Source organism: Sarcophilus harrisii, chromosome 4 (assembly GCF_902635505.1).
Source record: "Sarcophilus harrisii chromosome 4, mSarHar1.11, whole genome shotgun sequence".
NCBI classification, from domain to species: domain Eukaryota; kingdom Metazoa; phylum Chordata; class Mammalia; order Dasyuromorphia; family Dasyuridae; genus Sarcophilus; species Sarcophilus harrisii.
Window position 1 is genome coordinate 306,630,561 of NC_045429.1, and position 23,101 is coordinate 306,653,661.

The 23,101-nt window shown below is 36.9% G+C and overlaps 1 protein-coding gene across 7 annotated transcripts in view; it reads right to left on the reverse strand.

Moving 5' to 3' along the window:
* Positions 1-23,101, reverse strand: part of AATK (apoptosis associated tyrosine kinase) — a 200,975-nt gene that overhangs the window by 142,222 nt on the left and 35,652 nt on the right. Inside the window, exon 1 of one of the 7 annotated variants that reach the window (XM_031965607.1) lies at positions 14,873-15,061. The exons of the other annotated variants lie outside the window; for them this stretch is intronic. The gene's annotated coding sequence lies outside the window, so the exon portion shown is untranslated. Of the gene's footprint in view, positions 1-14,872; positions 15,062-23,101 lie in introns of those variants that run through there. 7 annotated transcript variants of the gene reach the window in all.

A 23,101-nucleotide genomic window follows, 5' to 3' on the forward strand; every position in this document is an offset into this window, starting at 1 on the left:
CTTTGCACTAATTACAAAGCCAAACAGGAGATGACCTGGAAGCAGCCCAGAGGCCAGTGGAGGCACACCAGCTCTCAGTTCCTTCTCCCCGACTTTCTAAAGGAGCCAGCCAAGCCAGCAGCCTCTGCTCAGGTGAGCAGCGTGCTGGGGGGAAGGGATGGCAGGGGATCAGAAGCCGAGGAGGAACTTCTCTCTGCTCAGTCACTCTCAGGCACACAACCGCCAAACCCAGGATGATGCAAACAGGATTTCAATTCAGGAAGGAACTCTTGCAACTCAGGCCAGCATTTCTGCTGAGTTAGAGCACGGCCAGGACAAACAGAATTAAAAACAATAATACTTTATTTCCAGAGATCATCATTCCATTCTGGGACCTCAGAGAATGATAGAATCTCAGAGTTAGAATCAACCTTAAAGGTCACCCAGTCCAGCCTCCCAAACCTAGGCAGGAAATCCCTAATAATAATTAATGATGATGATGACGGCACCCAGGGAGGGCCAGGCACTGTGCTAAGCATTTTACAAACCTTATCTTATTTGATCCTCACAACAACCCTGGGAGGTAGGGGATTATTCTTATTCCCATTCTACTTTTGAGGATTATGAAGTATCCCAGGTTAAGTGATTTGCCCGGGATCAGAAAGGGTCTGCCTCTTCCTGACTCCAGGCCCTGGGTTCTACATTACCCATCCTCCTCTTGAATGCTTGCAGTGAAGAGAAGCTCTCACTACTCAAAAACTCTACTGTTGGATAAATATGATCACTAGAAATTTTTTTTTTTAATATTAAGATCTCTTTTAGCTAGGCAGCTGGGGGCAGAACATGGGACTTGGAATCAAGAAGATGATAAGTTAGAATCCTTCAGATACTTACTAATTTAGTGACCTTAGGGCAAATCTCTTATACCTTATCTCAGTTTCCTCCCCTAGAAAATGAGAATAATAATAGAATCTATCTCACAAGGTAGTCAAGGAAAATTAAATGAGATAATATGTATATATACATATATATGTGTATATATATATATATATATGTTCCTACATAAATGCAATTATCACTATTATTCTGAGGCAAAATCTGCTTTTCATTCCCCTATTTTAAATCTATTCCGAGGGACCACAAAGAATATAAGAAAATTCACATTTACATAGCACATTAAGAACAAAGCATCTTACACTCATTTGATCTCAGAATTCCTGGGAAATATATACTAGTAATGTTTTTCACAATGAGGAAATTGAGGCTTCTGGTGTTTAAGTGACCTGCCCAGAATCACCCACCTAGTAAGTGGCAGACCAAGATTTGAACCCCAGGTTTCCTTGGGACTCCAAGTCCTATTGTCTATTCTATTCACTCTACTACCCTGCCTCTTGATTCACTGAATCCTTCTTCCATCAGAAGGCCCTGCAAAAATCTGAAGACAAGCACTCATGTCCCTGCTAAGGCCCCTCTTCTGAGATGTCTCCTAAAAATGCAGTACCCCTGCATCTCAAGCCATCACCATTCAGCCTAATTTGGGTCGCCCCGCTGGATTTTGATGATTCTAGAAGAGAGTGAGGCTGATGACTTTGTGCCTCACTTAAATCCAATTAAGGTGCAAGTCAATATGCATTACCATGATTCACTGTTCCTCTTCAAAAATGAAGGACAAATACCACTAACAACAACGAGAACTGGATGTATCATTGAAGATATTATCTCACTACAGCATAGCACACTGAGACCATTACACCTCCTCTGGCCTGGACAGAATGCTTTTTGTCACTGTTTGCAGTGTTAGTTGCTCACCCACCCCCACCCCTCATTTCATAGTATTATATTAAGTTGCAGACCATTAAAACCTTCAGATCTTTTTTTTTTTCTCTCATGAACCTCAACTACAGGAAGCAAAAAGTCATTCCCTCCCACTCTGTAGATGGCCCAATGAAGATGTAAGAAATAAGAAAAGTAACAGAATCAAGGAAGGAAACCCTAGACTCTGAGTTTCTAGATAGGAAGTTTCTTGTGGCTTACTTATTGACAGAGAAATCCCTGTGGTACAAAGTTTAGTGTATATAGTACAGAGTAACTTTTCCACTACACCTTGATGAATCAGGAGAGTGTTCTGGGGAAGAGGATTGAAGGGGGCAGGGTATCACTTCAAAATTCTGTTTGGGAACCCAGAATTCAAGTAGATTTCTCTAATAATCGCACACATTCACAAATCAGACTGGTACAATGGAGCTTTAGCTACCCTAAATATCTATCTGCCCAACTATTTTCAATCTACCTAATCAAAGGAGGGGGGACGGGGAGGGAGGATCTAAAGATAAATTTCAGATATAACCACCAATCAAAACCGAAGAACTAAAAGTATGCATTAAAAACCCAGCAATACACTGGTACAGTTGGTACAGTGTTAGCATGTGATAGATGCCAGTTTTGTGAGGTGTGCAATTATGCCACCCAAGAGAGTAAAATTACGAGAAATTAACACACAAGGTTTGAACCAGCTGGGAAGCATCTTGGCAGGATTAGGAGACAGCAGTCTAAAATAAGTGAGCATTTTCCCTCCTAGCCCACCCCTTGCAACCGTCATTCATGGGAGCAACTTTCGTAGAGACAGCCCACCATCCCCAACACCATCTGCAGACCAGCAACTATCAATGGGGCAGTTAATCCCAAAAGTCAAAGGAATTGCATCATTTCCCATCCCAACCTGCCTCTAGCCATGGGACCTACTCCAGAAGCAAGTCCTGGTAGAGACTCAACCTGGTTAATGCTTGGCATTAACCTTGGCAGATGCTGCGCTCCTAGCCTCTGCAGCAGTCATAGTTGTGGAGGATGTGGAAGACTTAAGAAACTGCCTCCCTCCTTCCTTCTTTCCCTCTCTCCTTCCCTCCCTCTCTCCCTCCTTCTCTCCCTAACTTCCTTCTCCCTGTCCGTCCCTCCTTCCCTCTGTCCCTCTGTCTATCCATCCCTCGGTCCCTCTCTCCTCTCTTCCTTCCTTCCTCTCTCCCTCACTCTCTTCTTCCTTTCCTCTCTTCCTCCTTCCCTTTCTCCCCCTTCCCTCCCTCTTTCTCTTTCTTTCTTTCTCTCCCCTTCTCTCCCCACCCTCTCTTTCATACACATCCCTACCAAGTCCTTAGGCTTATTCATTATCTGAAATGGACATGATGTTATCAATAGAAATGATGCTAAAAAAGATTCACATCCATACAGCCTGCTCCTACATCCTAACCTTTCATCAGCCCTGCAAGTAAGCCTCTCAGGTGGTGTTCCTCCTTATTGGAATCTCAGCTCCTTAGGAATATTTGCTTCTCTATTGTATCCCCAATGTTTAATACTGTGTTTTGTGCATGGTAAACAGTTAATTAACAAAAGGTTATTCATTAATAAATTGGTTTTCCCCTTCCTTTCTTCCCACACACAAAGTTTTTAGTAAAATAAAAAACCAAATAAAACATCTTTACAATCAGTAAGAGATGAGGAAGAGGCAGGCCAATTGCAGCTTCATAGTATGGAATAACAGATGAACAATCTGCCCCTTGTACTGGTAACCTCAAAATATAAAAATGGTCAGAGGAACACTCTATAGCGTGTAGGTGAAATCCTCTATGGAGGAATTTATAGAAGAACAAGGGTCAAGAGCCCCATAGGCTATGAAGGCATAGGATTATAGATTACAGAATCAAACATTTAGAATTAAAAAGGACCTTAGAGGATGTCTAGTCCAATCCCTTCCTTTTATAGGGAAGCCCAGACTAAGAAGCTTGTCTAGGCTCATTTAAGTAGGACATGACTACGGAAGGAATTGAAGTCAAGTCCTCTGAATCCAAAGCAAACATTCTTTCCCTTGTACCACTGTGCTGATATTCAGTCCATCCTAATGAGATGTTTGGATCTAAGGAATCATTGATATACCATGTGTAGGGAATGGAGTCTCACAAAGAGAGAAGCTCTTTTTCAGGCTCGGGAAAGGAGAAAAGCTTAGGTACTTCCTCCCACAATGGATGATCTGCCCTCTGAAGCCTATTTCCACCCTCCCTCCACTGTGCTTCCACTGAGTCTTTGCTCTCACCTTATCATTTTGCCTCCAAGTCCATCCATCTTCCCGCTTGTCTTGGGAACAGGGCACAGACAGGCATTGTGTTGTAATGTACTGTCCCTTTAAGATTTGTTCCTGAGTTAAGCCTGCTCAGAATTCTAAGAAAAACAGTAGACAGTTGCTGGGAGTTACACTCTGAGAGTTCTTAGCCAAGCAGTTGCTGAGTTTTGAATATGATAAGTTATTATAAACTAGGGAGATAAGGACCACAAAACTGGCATGATTACAGGACAACTGTAATTTATCCGATTATAATCTGCCCCCAGAAAGAGAAGAAAAGGAGAAAGGACAGTTTTCAGAACTGAGTCAGCCAAGCCTGAAGCTGGAAATAATGGATTCTATACTTGCTTTTGAGAAAAAAAAAATCTAGCAGAGAAAAGGAACAAGTTGGGAGCAGAGAATAAGAGAAATCACTGAGAGGTTGACAGGGATGTTATAGCTAACACACAGTAGATAATAATAATAGCTACTTATTAAATAGTATTTATGGAAATGACCAACAGGATGATTTCAGAAAGGCCTGGAGAGACTTACACGAACTGATGCTAAGTGAAATGAGCAGGACCAGGAGATCATTATATACTTCAACAACAATACTAGATGATGACCAGTCCTGATGGATCAGGCCATCCTCAGCAACGAGATCAACCAAATCATTTCCAATGGAGCAGTAATGAACTGAACCAGCTATACCCAGAAAAAGAACTCTGGGAGATGACTAAAAACCATTACATTGAATTCCCAGTCCCTATATTTATGCACACCTGCATCTTTGATTTCCTTCACAAGCTAATTGTACAATAATTCAGAGTCTGATTCTTTTTGTACAGCAAAATAATGTTTTGGTCATGTATACTTATTGTGTATCTAATTTATATTTTAATGTATTTAACATCTACTGGTCATCCTGCCATTTAGGGGAGGGGGTGGGGGGGGGTAAGAGGTGAAAAATTGGAACAAGAGGTTTGGCAATTGTTAATGCTGTAAAGTTACCCATGTATATATCCTGTAAATTAAAGGCTATTAAATAAATAAAATAAATAAATAAATAAATAGTATTTATGTTATCTTATTTGCTAATGATAAGAGGAAACTGAGGAAACACTTGCCCATTGTCATGCAGCAGTAAGTCTGTAAGGCAGGATTTGAACTCCAGTTGCTGACCTCAAAGTCCAGCATTCTATTTATGCATGGCAGCCAGATCTCTACTCAGCAGTAGAAGGATTCATGTCACAAAAGAAGCTAAATTCATTAAGGAACTTTTACAGATAGTTGCTGAAACAGAAAGAAGATATCTAAGGTTCCACTGCCAGAGTTGTAAGTAATCTGAACACAATGGTTTTCCTCATTCATGAGCCTCCTCGACAGATTTCTGTAAATGTGTGCCCATTCTAATTTATAGATACTGAATGCATTGATACAAGAGAGTAAACCAAAGTTTATGTGTGGACTGTGACTTATTTATTATTTATACTTTTGATTTAAGATCAACTATTATTATTACTTTTGTGTTATTAAATGAATGGTTTTGTTTAAAATCTAAAGTGTCATTACTGTGAATAGCTGATTGAGTAAAAAAAAAAAATGCATTAGAGGGGCAGGGCAGCAAGAACAAGAGGGTTAGATAGGAAGGGTCAATTTCCCATGAATGAGGTAGTCCCTGGTGCCTTGAGATAATCTGAATGGATCAGACTGCTTGAATGAAAGGGAGAGAGGTAGAAAAATTTAGAACTCAAAATCTCATTAAAATGAATGTTTAAAACTTATCTTTACATATACATGAAAAAACCCTATTAAAAATTAATCTGAGTGAAACTGTAATTGTATGGGAAACTAGATTTGTTGGTGTAAGCTGAAATGAACAACCAGTGAGCTACAAGAATAAGTAGGCATCCACAAGCTCAGGCAGGAAGGATACAGTGCTGCCATATGGGAGCTCACCCCACAGACCATATTTACATTGCTAACATATATATCCATGGAGTACATCACAGCCCCTCAGTGGACACTGAGTCTCCTGCAATTGCTGTGCTAGTCTATTTAAGATAACAACAATGCAACTCTCCATTGAAGGTGATAGCATGAGAGGTTACAGGTTTTATGATAAAAAGATCTAAAAATGGCACCAGACCAAATAATAATCCAGGAGTTCAAAGAAAAACTACAGCATGCATGTTCAACCAGGACAAAAATGCACTCTCCAAAAAACAAATAGCTAAAAGCCTGTAGGATCACTCCATCAAAAAGCCAGGACACAGGAAGACCTCAGACCAGAGAAGATTGTTCAGGGGCACTTGAAACCTACAAATCTGGGATGGCAGGAAAGCCAGAGCATGGGACCTCAAAAACATGCAAAGTTCTGAATGCAAATTTGAAGACTTGAGTGACAACATTCTGAACAGGAGGATAAATAGCTTAGAACAGAAGACAGAAAACCTTATCCAAGTTACAGACTCCCTGGGAATTAGGATGGAGGAAATCTAACACTAATTCTATGGGACAAGAAATATTAGAATAAAATTAAAAGACTGAAAAATAAAATGTAAAGTGTCCATCAAAAGACTGACCTTGAAAGCAAATAATAAAGTGATAATTGAAAATTGAAAACTCTGAACAAACTATCACAAATGAAATCTTCCCAGTTCTAGAACCAGACTAAAGTGAAAATAAAAAGCATTTATCACATCTCCTAAAGGAAAACTCAAAATGAAAACTCTCAGAAATATCTCAGGGAAAAAAAAATCTATAGAGTTTCTAATAAATTAAAATTTAAAAAATCACTGCAAGAAGTCACAAAGTTCAAGTACCAAGGAACCACAGTCAGAATTACACAAGATTTAGAAGTCATGACTATAAAGCAGAGAAAATTCTGGAATTTAACCTTCAAAAATGCAAAAGAGAGGTTTACAACCAAAAATAGCAATCTGCCAGATTGAATATAATGAGAAAATGAAACTCTAAAGGTATAGACTTTCAAGCATTCTTTATTAAAAGATCTGAACACAACAGAGATATTGAATATATATGTTATATAAATATATGAATAATTATGAAGCCTTAAACAATCATGAAGTGCTTATATTCCAATAAGGGGAAAAGAGATGTGTCCCATCAAAACCCTACTATCTTTTAAGAGTCACAGAGGGAGGTAAATAAAAGAGTCTAGTGGTTGTCTTGTTTTGATGGTCTTGAGAGGAAAGAAAAAGGAGGGGGAAAAGCAATAGGCAAAAATGAAGAAAGTGAGACTATTTCTCATAATTGGGACAGCTTAGAACAAGGCTACAGGAAGATAAAGGGATGCAGATGGCCAGCAATAATATGAATCTCTTCTCTAAATCAGACAAAGGAGGGTTGAGCACAAATACAAATGCATGCACATGCGCACACACCCCCACACACAGTTTGTTGTAGAAATACATTAAATCCAAATAGGGATAGAAGGATAGCTCAGACTTCAAGGAAGGAATAAAGTTAGAAAAGGAACAGATACAAGCAAATCAAACCTCGGAGGACTTGGGGAAGGAAAAATAGGTAAGATCCAGTGAATAGGGTCTGGGAAAGGGAAAGCAAAGAGGGACCATGATTTGGATCAAATATAGATCAGCAGTATTGATCACATTTCTCATTCTTTATAATAAAAGAGGGTTTGGGGATAAAGAAAGTATAAGATCTATTGGGAATAAAATACACAATTTATCATATCCATGAACATGAATGGAATAAATTTACCCACAGAAGGGAAGAAGGAAGCAAAATAGATTAGAAAGGAGAATCCAATACATTTTTAAATGAACACTTGAAACAAAGATTCACAGAGTTAAAATGTGAAGCTGGAAGAATTTATACTTCAGGCATATAAAAAAGGGGAGGAGCAATCATGATTTTGGACAAGGTTACAGGAAAAATAGGCATGAATAAAAGGGGAAAGTTTTATATGCATGGAAGCATATTAAAAACCTCTTACACTTTCTTCTAGTCTAAAATCCCTTTCCAAACTTGGCCAGGTAGGCAGTACAAGAACAAAAGGGTGTCCTTAAGGAAATCATTAATAATGAAATTTAAAACTCAGGACAAAAGTTATCTCTTGTCAAGTTAAAATGATTGCTTTGACTCTGTTGGCCAAAGGCCCACCTAAAGAAAGTGCCCTTTTTTAATTAAAAAGGGATTTAGATATTGATGCCAGGGAAGAGAGTCTTCCAGTCACTGAAAGGAGTGGTCACTGCTTTATTTGAGTCAGCTCCACTTGAAGATTAAGTAACTATTCTGGAAGATTAACCCAACTATTTTTAAAAATATGCCTTCCTTTAAGTTCAAGATCTGTAAATGTTACCTCAAATTTCCCTGGGATAAAGAGGTGTCATAAAGGGATTATGCCAATTTAGGCATTTCTTTCCCCTAGAACTGCTTGGAATTAGAATAATGTTAAATGGTTTTTTGCAACCATGCATTTAAAAAACATAATATTGATATATTTTTTGAAATGCTTAAAAGACATCATAGGAAATGAAATGGTATCAATACTAGCTAGATACACCCATATATGTGTGTATACACACATACACATATACACATATATAAGGATTGAATGTGATTGTATCTAAATAATTGAAAGAAAAGGTCATTAAATTATAGGGAGAAATAAACAGCTAAACTCTAATAGTTGCAGACCTCAATATGCCCTTTTCAGACCTGGAAAAAACTAACCCAAAAAAAAATAACAGATAAGGATCTAAATAGATTTTAGAAAAGCTAAAAAACAATTATTGAATAGAAAGTGAAATGAATATAGAGAGAGACATATCTATATCTGGATATATTTATATATAGCCATGTATTTCTCATACAAGTATGACACTTCTACAGTGACTATGCTAACATAATCATGTTGCTAACATAAAAACTTCAAATGGAATACAGAAAAATAAGGATATTAACTACATCTTTTAGTGAGTACAACTAAAATTATACTCAATAAAGAGCCACTGAAGAAAGCATTAAAACTTAAAAGGACATGAAGTAATTTGAACCTAAAGAAATGATGGGTCAAAGAACAAAGGTTTCTAAAAGTCAATTTGATCATTTCATCCCTGAAATGACAATGATTAGACAAAAAACCAAAACTTTTGAAAAACACAAAGCAATCATTATGGGAAAATATATCAATATTTTATCAACAAAAGAGAAAAAAAATCACTGAATTATAAATGGAAATAAAAATGCAAGCAAAGCAACAAATTAAAAAACCTCAACTAAACACAAAAATATAATTTAAAAATCAAATGAGAGATTTAAAAAGCTGAAAGCAAAAAAAAAAAAGTAGCACCATTGATAAAATTAGGATCTATTGTTTTAAAAGAACTAATAAAACAGATAAACTGTTTCTTAAAAGACAGGAAAAGAAAATAATCAAAAAAGAAAGGAAAATTCACAATAAATTAAGAAAAGAAATTATTAGAAACTATTTTACTCAATTATTTGATAGTAAAACTGGCAATATACATGAGATTGAGAAATATTTATAAAACTAAAAATACCTACATTCTAAGAAATAAAGTTAACCCAATTGCAGGGAGAAGAAATTTTAAATCATAAATGAATTCCTAAATTATGGATGGAAGGAGACCAGGTTTAAGGTGGATTTACTGGTAATCCTTTTATTTATTAAAAAACAGTTCCCATATTAAATTAGCTGTTTGAAGTGCCAAAGGGGAAAAGGGATTCCACCAAATTCTTTCAATGTTACAAATAGAACCTTCATACCTAAACCAGACAGAGAAAAAGCAGAGGGGAAAAAAAGACTATAAACCAATATATCCCTAATGAATAGTAATGTAAAAATACTTAATAAAATATTAGAAAATAGTCTATAACACTATATTATTTTAAAAGTTGTATAATATGATTAGATGGAAATATAGATGGTTCGGTATGGAACTATGGACATAACAGACCACATTAACAACTAAATCAATAGAAATTATACAATTAGGTAAAAAAGGACTTATGATACCCCTTTATGTTAATTAAAATCCTAGTAATGAAGAGCCCTTTGAAGTAATATGATAAATGATATGAGTCTAAAACTAAGAGGCACCATTATAAGTAATAGAATAACAGTAGAGGTCTTTACAATCATATTAAGGAAAAACCAAAAATGTCCATTAACAAAACCACTACTAACTATATAAGAAAAATAAATTGGGACAATAAAGGCAAGAAGTAAACAAAATCCTTTTTTCAGATTATAAAATGATTTACTTTAAAGAATCCTTGAGATTCAATTAAAACATTCACTGAAACATTTAGTAACTTAAACAAAACAATATAAAATAAATTCCATAAATTGTCAGTCTTTTTATATACAGATTGTTTCAAAAGAGTTTGTATAGTTTTAAGCTATTAAAACTGTAGTTTTAGGAAGACTTTGAGGACAAACCACATAAACAATAAAACCCAACAAAAAGACATAGAAATAGAGATCTTGGTTCAAAATAATTTGCAGACTGTAGAAAATATTGGGGAGTCTACCTACCAAGACATGGACAAAAATTGTAAAATGCAATTATAACATATTCTTTTTCAAAACTAAAAGGAGACCTGGATAATTAAATATTCATTGCTCATGACTGTGATGTGCCAATACAATATAAATTAACTTATTCAATGCCATGCTAAACTACCAAAAAACTACTTTTTTTAGAGAAGAAAAAATAATAAAATTTAGAGGTACAAAATGTCAGTTTTTGTGGGAAAAGTGGAAAGGAAGGGGGACCTATCAGCATCAGATCTCAAACTGTACCATAAACACTATTCATTAGGATTACTTAGTACCAATTTAAAAAAAAAAAAAAAAGGAAATCTTATCATCAGTAAGGCAGATTAGATATACAGCATAAATGAACATTATAGTGTAGTGTTCCATAAACCCAAAGGTTCTTAACTACTATAGAATGATACTCAGTGTTAAACAAAACCTATTGGGAAAATTAGAAAGCAGTGTAGCAGAAAATAGGTTTAGATCAACATCTCACATGATATACCAGAATAAACTCCAAAAAATACATGATTTAGATATAAAAGGTCAGATCAAAAAAGGGATCATCTATAGCAGGGCTTCTTAAATTTTTTTTTACTTCCAACTCCTTTTTGCTCGAGAAATGTTTATGCAACCCTAGGTATATAGGTATATAAAATAAGCATATATATCAAACATTTACTGGTAAATCACAAATTTATTTTAAAATAATATGTGCTTGTTTATTTTTACACAAAGAATTAAATCTTGATGGAATATTTGATACCTTTTACGGTTGCCAAAATTTTTGCAACCCAATATGGGATTGCAACCCACAGTTGAAGAAGTTTTCTTTATGCAATTATAGATACCAGAAGGGCTTATGACCCAAATGGAATAGAGGGGTCATAAGAAGAATGATTTTGATCAAATAAAATTTAAAAACTTTTTCCCCAAATAAAATCAGTTCAGCTAAGTTTACAAGAAAAACAATTATGGGTATGAGAAAAACAGAATGAGAAAAAAAAATCTTTGCAAGAAGTTGGGATGTCCAAAATATATAGAAAACTGATTTTAAAAAAAAAAAAAAAGAACCAAGGCCATTTCCAAATATGAAGGAGTCACTTCTCTAAAATGAAATCTAACCTATAAACAATTATATGAAAATATTTCCTAAATACTGAAAATAACAGAAATGTCCTTTATAAAAATTTTGAGTAGTATGTTACATTCATCAGTTTGGCCAAAAAAAAAAAAAAAAAAAAAGATGAAAAAAAGAAAAAATGGGAATTGTTAAAGGGTTTGTGGGAGGTCATTGAAGTAATGTACTCTTGATGAAACTGTGATATACTAATTTATATTTTAATGTATTTAACATCTACTGGTCATCCTGCCATCTGGGGGAGGGGGTGGAGGGTAAGAGGTGAAAAGTTGGAACAAGAGGTTTGGCAATTGTTAATGCTATAAAGTTCCCCATGCATATAACTTGTAAATAAAAGGCTATTAAATAAATAAATTTTTTTAAAAATTCCAAAATGAAAAAAAAAAAGAAAAAAGAAACTGTGATATATATCATTCTGGAAAGCAATTTGGAATTATATCTAAAAAGTTACTAAACTATGCATACTACGATGAGGAATACGTTTTCTGTTGTAGTGAACAACTAGAAACTAAGTAGGTACTCATCATTTGAGGAATGGCTGAACAAGCCAAGCTTATGTGAATAGAATGAATGGTTACCATGTTGTATCATACAAAATAATGAAACTAATAAATTTAGAGAACATTGAGACAATTTATATGGCCTCGTGAAAGTGAAGCAAACAGTATTAAAAGAAAAATTTATACAATGACTACATTATAAAGAAGAACAAGTTTGAAAGATGCAAGAACTCTAATCAACATAATGACCATGACTCCAGAGCACCAATAATGAGTCATGCTACCCTCCTTCTGCCAGAAAGATGATATGCAGAATTAAACTTTTTTTTTAATAAGGCCAATATATGCATTTGTTTTGCTTAACTATTCTTTGTTATAAGAAAAGATTTTTTATTGGGAAGCAAGTAATTAAGGGAATACAAGAGACTGTGATCTCTTCTCCCCCTGGGAAAAAAAAAGGGGGGGAGAGGGCATTGAAGCACTTTTAAAAATATATACAGCAGACTTTTGATTTGATTTTTCTTGTGCAACATGATAATTGTGGAAATATACTATATTGCATATGTTTAACATATATTGGATTATGGAAGGGAGTGGGGGAAAGGAAGGGAGAAGAATTTTTGAACACAGAGTTTTGCAGAGGTGGATTTTTAAAACTATGCATATGTTTTGAAAATAAAAAGCTTTAATAAGAATTTTTTGTAATTTAAGAAAAAGAAAGCAAGGGAAAAAAATCCAAAAAAAAAAAAAAAACCAAATTACTGTGTGGTCAGGCTTTCTCTGTTTTCAATTTATGTAGTTGATTTTTTAAAAATATGTATGACAGCAACCGCAAGATTATGTGATGATCAATTCTGATGGATATGGCTCTTTTCAATTGTGAGGTGATTCAAGCCAGTTCTGATGGTCTTAATGATGAAGTGAGCCATCTGCACTCAGAAAGAGAACTGTGGGGACTGAGTGTGGATCACAACATAGCATTTTCACTTTTTTATTGTTGTTTGCTTGCTTTTTGTTTTGTTTTTTTGATCTGATTTTTCTTGTGCAGCATGATAATTGTGGAAATATGTATAGAATAATTGCACCTGTTTAACATACATTGGATTACTTGTTGTCTAGGGGAGGGGAGGGGGGAAAGGAGGGAAAAAATTTGGAAGACAGGGTTTTTCAAGAAAATTAAAAATTATCTATGCATATGTTTTGAAAATAAAAAGCTTAAAGATAAAAATAAGTATGAAATATATATATATATACACAGCAGAGTTCTAAGGGAGACACAGACAAGAAAGCTTTAAAATTACCATGGTCTATACATATTTGCGTCTGTATCCATATTATATATAACAAGTTATATGTTATAAATATTTATAATTTTATACTTAATTTTTTCTGTTCTTTTTTATGGTGGAAATTATTCCTATTTTGGATTATTTTATAAATTTAATGAATCGATATTGTTATAATTAATAGCATAGGTAACTTATAACAGATTTGTATTTAATATTAAGGAGCATTATTCCACTGTAAATGCTGGCATTTTTCAGAATAACAAAATATCTTATATATTTATACTTATATATCTTATATACATTATTTTCATATACATATTTTTGCATATACATGTGGTGATTGAATATATATGCATGTATGCATATATAAACATATGTTTAAATGGTGACTAAATATATCCTGTGTATATATATGTATTTATGTGCCTATGTGCATATAAATGTATACGTAAGTATGTCTGTATGTATATAATCACTCCTTAGATGTTCACGTTAGGAAGGACCCTAGAAACCCCAAGGTGAGAGATGTACAAGAGTGATTTGCCCACTCTGAACTCGAATCTAGCACTTGCCCCAAAGCACCACCAGGCTTCCCAGAAGGCAGGATGCTTGGGAGGTTCCTTTCCAGCTGTTACCTGGCCAAGAGGTCTGCTCTCAAAATGGAAATGCCAAACTTGGGCCCTTAGGAGAAAATGCTTGGAGAGCCTGACGGCTTCTTCCCCATTTTAAGGCCCCGCATTCTCACATGCTGGCAACAATTCCATCCCATCCTTGATAGATTCCTTCCACTTGCAGTTAAAAAAAAAAGGAAACGGTCACAGGCGTACCTCTTTCCACAGAGAAAGCAGGAGGAGGGGAAGGGAGCACAATCACAAAGGCAGATTTCCCATTTTCAAAACCGCTGCGCTCATCAGATACCTCGGTAATCCCCGATAGGGCAGGGAACAGGCAGCTCGCTAGCTGCTGCAGCGGAAGGGGCCGCTCTCCGGGGGAGGGCCGGTAAGGCTCGGGGCTCTGCCGACCACTGCGACCCTCGCCCTCGGCGGGCCTCAGTTTCCTCCTGGGGAAAAATGAGGCGGCGGGGTGGGATTACCCTCAGGTCTCTCGGCCCTAAACATCTGCTCTGGAAGCTAGGCTTGGGGACATCCCGACAAGGAGACAGAGAGAGACTCCGCGAAACAGGGGGATGCAAGCGGCCGTAGCCGCCCCGGCCGGAGAGAGACTCCGCCACTCAACCAAGACAAGGTCCCCCCTCCCCTCCGCGCTCCCCGCAGGGGCTGACGCGGCTCCGCGCTACCCAGAATAAGACAAGAGAAATACCTTCCTTCCCACAGGCTGCCCCGCTCTCTTCCCATCCTGCCACGGCCTCCAAGCGCTTCCCAGTCTGCTCAAGCCTCGGGCATTAATCCCTCTTAATTTGCTTTGACAGGGATGCGCGCTGTCGTGTAAAATGAAATCATCCCCAAGCTCGGGGAGAGGGGGAGGGGAGGGGAGGCCGGGAGGGGAGCGGGAGAAGGGGGGGTCAGGGAAGGGAAGGGGGGAGGTGCCCCTGTAGGAAGGTAGGAGAGGAGGGAGGGGAAGCCAGGGGCTTTGCCAGGGAGAGCAGAGCCCGGAGGGGTTGAGCAGGGGCTGCTCTGATCGATGAGCTCAGCCGGAGCCAAGAGGCCACCCAGCCTCCTCCCGGCACTGCAGTGCGGGGGCCACGCCAGCCCCGGGGCCGCGGCTCCGCCGAGGTGGCTGTGAGGGCAAAGGGAGAGACAGGCTGTGACCCGAAGCCTTAACCCAAGATCACAGCGCTTACAGCAGGGCTGGGAACCGTCTACTCAGCCCCAGGCGTGGCAAGGAAGGAAATGAGGCCAGAAGGGGGAGATGGCTTGCCCCAAGGTCCCGAGGCAGTGACAAAAATTGCCGACCTTTTTCTGAGTCCTTAGAGTCCAGAAGCTTTTGTATGCTCTTAAACCCTCCCCACCCCCCACCCCCCGGTCAGGTATTACACCTGACATCCCTGTCTGGGAAGTGACATGACTCATTCAGCAAGCATTTATTAAGCACTTACTCGATGCAGCCAGGTACTGTTGCGCACGAAGCTACAAAGAAAGGAGAAGACGGAAAGGCACCTTTAAGGTGCTCCCACTCTAGTGGGACAGAGAAGATGCCAAAAAATGTATATATACAAAATCTATAATAGTGTAAATGGAAGGTGATCTCTGAGGACAGGCTCCCTGCTGAAGAAAGACTACTCCTCTGTCTGGCTTCTGGAGCCTTCACCATCTGGCTCCCGCTCAACCTTCCAAACGGAGCGTATATCACTCCTCACCTGCATGAACGCTGAGGTCCAGCCAAAATGGTCTCCATCACACCTGACCTTCCATTTCTGGCCTTCCCGCCTAAACACAGCCCCTCGGCGGGCCTCCTCCCTCCCTTGGACCTCCGCGCCTTGATTTCTTGGTAGCTTCCAAGGGCCCCATCCACAAGAGGCCTTTCCTGGTCCCACCCAGCTTCTAGAACATCCTTTGCAAAATACCTACTTGTCTACTCATATACATACATTTACTTTCCCTACAATAGAACATAAACTCCTGGAGGGTGGAGACTTGCATTTTTATCTTGGTAATCCCCAGTGCCTAGTACTGTATTTGGAACCTATGGCACATAAGTGCCTGTAGGTTGTACACCCATAACTACCACAGCTGGGAGGTGATCAAAGATGGAGCCCAGATCTGCTGAATCCCAAATCCGGCCCTCAGAGGCCTTGCCATGGGTTACCCCACTTCCAGGGAGAGGAGCAGAAGGCTGGATCCGTAGTACAGATCTTGCTACCTACCTGTGAAAGCAGAGGGGAGCCCAAAGGAAGAATCAGGTATGAGCGAGGAGGAGGATCGGAATCTCTTTTGATTCTGTCAAAATGGCTTTCTCTCTGTTCCTTTCTTAGGACACTGAATCTCCCCCCTTCGTGCCTTTGCGCTGGTCAGTCCCAATGTCTGGAATGTAGTAACTTTTCCTCCGAGTTCAAAATGAATGTAATGGAATGTTATTGTAACATAAGAAATTATGAAGTATTTCAGAGAAATCTGAGAAGGCTCATTTGAACCGAGGAGAACAAACTAGGTGAACAATGCATACAATTACAACACTATAAACAACTTTGAATACTGAAAGAACTCCCAGCAAGACAATGAACAATCATGATTCCAGAGTACAGGTGATAGAACATGGCACCTGCTTTCTAATAGAGGGACTAAGTATAGAATAATATATACATATGTGTATGCATATAGATATGTGTGTATGTATATGTTTATATCCATGTGTGTGTTCATACATGTATACACACACATACATAAAAATACTGTGAGAATTTTGGGGGGGTCTGGCCAAGCTATTTGTTTTGGTTTTCCCCACTGGTGGGGGCAGGGTAGTTAGGAGAAAAGATGTTTTTTTTCATTTGAAAATATTTAATTCAATGTAAAATAAATGCTCCCAAAAAAGATCCAGATTTACTATATAGACTTTGAAACCTCCTAATTCCCCTTTCCCAACAGTTAATCCCCTCCTTCATACAGTACCTTTGTATATATTATGTGTGTGTGTGTGTGTTCGTTATATTATGTGTATGTATTCAGGCAGACCTAGAGAACCTTTTATTGTCACCATTTCCAAGTTTTTTTTTTTTTTTTTAAATGGGAATAGAAAATCTTGGGGCCCTTATTCCCTTCAAAAAGAACAATTATTGCACCACACACACAGCCCTATCTTTTCATCAATGGATTCATTGCTAACTGATCCTTCTCTCCAATCATACTGCTGCAACTTGAATTCAGTTCCCTATCACCTTTCATCTAAATTATTGCAACAGTCCTGCTTTACATCTTTCATGATTTCAGTCCATCCTCCTCACTGCTGCCAAAGTAATTTTCCTTAACTACAAATCTGACAAGCAAACTCTTCTACTCAACCTATTTTAATGGCTTCCTATTGCCTATAGAACAAAGCAAATTTCTCCAATGTTCTCTTCATAACCTGACCCTATTCTATCTTTCCAGCCTCATAGGAGGACATTATTCTCCCTCCAACCTGCCATCAACTAATCTCCCATTTCTGTGCCCCTGCACGGAATGTCTATCTACACTCCTGGGATACCTCAAAAGGTCTCTCTTTTCCTTTGATATAATTTAGGTATCATTTTCTGCATCAAGCTCTTCCTGATTTCCCCCAACTTTCAGTAATCTCAAATTACTTTTTATTTAAGTTATGTGGGCATAAATGTATTAATATCATATTTATATGTATATATATATATATCTTATATATACATATGTACTTCTTGTCTCCTTCATTAAAATATAAGCTTATAATGAGTAGAGATTTTTAATCTTTATAAAACATCCCTCCCTAACCCCTCAAACTTCCCCCCCTGCACCCCACCATCCCGTGCCTGTAACTTACATACTATCCAGAGCACATAGTAGGTGCTTGATAAGTACTTGAGGGGTTGATTTCAGAGAAAGAGAAATAACACAGAAGCAATGGGAAATAGATCTATCTTTTCACTTTGTACAGACTTGTCTTCCTCTTTCTAATCTAATTCAAAGTCACTTCACATTCTGTGGCCTAGAAGATGAGCCATTGAGTTGTGAAGCAGGAAACCTGAGCTTTAGGCACAGCTCCACCATTAACTACCAATGTGACCTTGGGCTTCTTCAGTTTCCTCAGCTGGGGATTGCAACCATCTGTTCTCCGTGTCTAAATGGGATGCAAATAGGGGAAAACAAGCTAGAAGGTTGAAAAGTATTTTTGAAAAAAAAAAAAAAAAAAAAAAGGAAAACATTAAAGAAACACAAAGGATACCATCGTGCTTGAAAGCCTCCTATATCTCATTAACCCTCCTGCTTATGGTTACTTTCCAAAACTCATCTGATCAAAACAGAGTGGCCTATGATAGTCACCCAGCCAGTTTAGGAGTAAGCAATGGCTAATATGGTTTTAGTGGGGAGGGTCTAAGGGCATCCTACTTCATGACTGACAACTTAAACTTGCCACTGCTAAAAGAACTCATGTGCTCTGCAGCTGATGGACACAAAGAAATTCACTAATAACCTTGTTCATGCATGGTAAAATCTACTTTGTTTCCAATTCACCCATTTCTCTGCCATCGTGGTGCAATGACCCAGATGTGAAATCTCTGCCACTGACTATTTGTATACTTTTGGACAAGTCTTATCTCCTTTCAGCAAGTCATCAATAAAATGTAAAGGCTGAAGGAGTGGATGTCTAAGGTCCCAGAAGATCTGGAGGTAGAAGGGATCTTAGAATTTACTTCATCCAACCCCCTCATTTTATAGATGAAAAGATTGAGGTTCAGAGAGATTGTTATTTATCTAAAGTCACCCAAGTGTTCAGTGGCAGAGTTGAGATTTGAACATTCTAACAGACTATGAGTCTCTGAGTCCCCTTTACATCAGTCCTATTACTTCCAACATCCCTCTTTGATTCCTGCCACTTAATTGCTTCCATTTCCCTGGCTCAAGGGCTGGTTTAGAGAGAGCAGACTAAACGATGCTTATCCTTGGGCAGCTGAAACTAAGCAGGCCAAAGGGATAGTTGTGGAAGACAACATAGATTCCAGTCAAGAGGATTTGTTTCTGTAGCTCTGCTCCTTACTAGTGTGTCTGAGCAAGTCATTTCACTCCTTTGGGCCTTAGTTTGCTATTCTGTAAAATGAAGATTGAATTAAATGTCCTCAGATCCACCTTGTTTAGGCAAACCTTTCCCTCAACAACCAATAGAAAACATCTGAAAGAAATATCTCTTTTTTTTTTTTTTTATCATGGCCTTGACTCTGAAGTCTGAACCTCATAAGCCAGACCCCCATCACACAGATTACTAAAAGAGAAAAAAAATGGAATTTGGAATTGTAACTATATAAAAAGCACATTTATACAGTAATAATGATTAGCATTTCAAAGGCTTTAGAGTGGAAACAAACTATAGAGAGGTGGATTCCAAACTTGTTTTGATCATGTACCCTTATCAGGAAACATTTTTGAACCCACACCCCCTGACATATTTATAAATTACATATATGTATCACTGCATTAATATGTTATATGCATTACAAATGTAAAGTCCTCTGGCATTTAAAGTCTTACAACTTGACCCTTCAATCTAGCTTTTCAATATTTTTACACCTTAATTCTTCCACACACACACCCCCATGTGCACATGCTGGAATCCAGGGACACTGACTGCCTTCCTTGCTGCTCCTAGAACAAAACATTCTATCTCCACTCTGGCCATTTTTTTTTTTTTAAACTAACTCTGCCCTTGGGCATCTCCTCCCTTATTTAGGCCTCCTGGTTTCCCTCAAGTCTCAGTTAAAATGTCATCTTCTATGTTTAGTCTCTCCTAATACTCCTTGATGTTAGTAAATATCTCCCTCTTGATTATCTCCAGTTTGATGTTAGTAAATATGTCCCTCTTGATTATCTCCAGTTTAACCTGTTACTATCTTGTCTGTTGTCTTCCTGTTATTTCTCCAGCTGAATGTAAGCTCCTTGAAGGCAGGAACCATTCTAAGAGATAATTAATGTTGAAATCTGCTAGAGAACATGGGGAAGTATAAGATCAAGAGATAGAGGGACTAGCCTTCCTAAGAAGAAAAATAAGGCTATTTCATTGTCAGAAAAATGTGAGGGAAAAAAAGAAGAATAGGTGAGAAATAATATCAAGGGGTTTAAAGAGAAGAAAAAGTTCAAGTTCAATGCCATCCTTTAACAAATAGGTAAGTCAAGGAAAACAAATTCATTCATTGAACATGTTTGAAAACTCATGTCTTATCCTATTCTTCTACTCATCACCTCTCTGCCAAGAGAGACATACTTTTAAAGACATACTTGATCATTTTATTGATTAGAATTTTTATATTTCAGAATGTTTTTTTTTTAACATTATTACAAATTATCATGGTTTTCTCACTTTTCTGTGCAATAGTTCAAAGAAGTTTTCCCAGGTTATCTGAATCTACCATATTCACTATTTCTTATGTAATAATTATATTCTATTACAGTTATTTGCAGTCAGATCTCAACTATTATAAATATGAAACTCTGAAGTGTTTGCATTATTCAAATTCATACTATTTAGAGTTATAATTATATGCAAAATATGGTCATTGGACAGTGAAAATATGTAATGAAAAATGTGAAAATAAAATTTTATCTGTTTCTTAATGTAATATTAAAAATATAAGAAAAATATCATTTTTGTCATTTAAAATATTTTATCAGCATAGAATGAACTTTCTCTTTCTTTAAATCTTCAAACACTAGAAGGTAGAAAGCTTTAGCCATATATCAATGGATTTGTGTGTTCCCATTCTCATACAATGAACCAAGTCTTACTGGATAACTTGAAGCATTATTTAAAACCAGTAATGCTTTAAATGCAAAATTGTTGTCTTTGAATTTTTTTAGCAGCAGAATTAAGAATCTGAAAAACAATCTTTAGTCCTCCATGTTCCTTATTTGACCATCAAAGATATGGAAGTGATCAATGGTTGTAACCTTTTAATTTAAAATATACTCTACATTACCTATCAATAAAAAGTGTTAAGCCATCCTTAGACAATTTAAATCTAGATTTCGTTTTTTCTTTCTTAGAAATGTAAGTTATATATCCTATAATCAAGATAAAGTCAAAATGGGTTCATGATTTAGACATAAAGGATGATACTATAAGTAAATTAGGAAAACAAGGGATAGTCTACCACTTAAGATATGTGGAAAAGAAAGGAATTTATGGCTAAAGAACTAAAGAGCATTATGAAATGCAAAATGGATATTTTTGATTACGTTAAATTTGTTTTTGAAAAAACAAAACCAATGCAGCCAAGAATTAAAAGGGAAGCAGAAAACTGGGGGGAAACTTTTACATTCAAGAGTTCTGATAAAGACCTAATTTCTACTATAAAGAACTGACTCAAATTTATAAGGATACAAGCCATTCTCCAAATGATAAATGATCAAAGGATGTGAATACACAATTTTCAGATAAAGAAATTAAAGCCATTTCTAATCATATGAAAAAATGCTCTAATTCACTATTGGCTAGAGAAATGCAAATTAAGACAATTCTGAGGTATCACTATATACCTCTCAATTTGGCTAAGATAAAAGGAAAAGATAATGACGCATGTTGGAGGGGATGTGGGAAAACTGGGACACTGATACATTGTTGGTTGAATTGTGCACTGATCCAACCATTCTGGAGAGCAATTTGGAACTATTTCATAAAGTTTACCAAACTGTGCATACCCTTTGATCCAGCACTGTTACTACTGGGCTTATATCCCAAAGAGATCTTAAAAGGAGGGAAAGGAACCCATCTGTGCAAAAATGTTTGTGGCAGCCCTCTTTGTAGTGGTAAGAAACTGGAAACTAAATGGATGCCCATCAATTGGAGAATGGCTGAATAAATTATGGTATATGAATGTTATGGAATATTATTGTTCTGTAAGAAATGATCAGCAGGATGAATTTCAGAGAAGCCTGAAGAGACCTACATGAACTGATGCTGAGGAAAATGAGCAGAACTAGGAGATCATTGAACACAGCAAAAATAAGATTTTATGATGGTCAACTGTGCTGGACTTGGCTCTTTTTCACAATGAGGTCATTCAGGCCAACTCCAATAGATTTGTGATGGAGAGAGCCATCTGCATCCAGAAAGAGAACTATGGAGATTGAATGTGGATCACAAAATAGTATTTTTACCTTTTTTGTTGTTTGCTTGCTTTTTTTTTTCTTTCTCATTTTCCCCTTTTGATCTGATTTTTCTTGGACACATGATAAATGTTTAGTATGTTTAGAAGAAATGTACATGTTTAACCTATATTGTTTTACTTGTTGTCTAGAGGAGGGAGGGAGGAGGAAGGGAGAGAGAAAAATTTGGAACACAAGATTTTGCAAGTTTGAATGTTGAAAATTATCTTTGTAGGTATCTTGAAAATAAAAAGCTATTATCAAAATAAAAAAGAAATGTAAATTATGAAATGCATCCTTTTCATAATAAGCCTGTTTCATAAATATTAAAAATTTGTTGATCAGTGTATTCACCTTTTTTGACTATTTTCTTCACAACATTGAGACATTTAACAGCTATGTCCTCATTTGCACTAACTGCTTCTCCAGTAATTTTGACATCATGCAACTGAATCAAATTTTTAAAATAATCAAACCAACCAAGGCTACTTGTAGTAAAAGTTTCTTTACTATTCATTTCATTTCCATTTTCTTACATTGCCTTATAACATGAAATTTTTATCTAAATGACTGCTCTAAAAGGCACATGTTTTTGAGTGCAATCTCCAATCCATACAAATAACATAGTCCATCATTTCTATCACTATAGCACTACTATTCCTTATTGTTGTTTGCAAACCAAAAAAGATGATGCAACTTTAATTTTTTTAATCTGTCTGCATGTTTTATAATATTTTGTACCATAGATTCAGGCATTCTGACATTTTATCCTATTTTTAATTACTATACC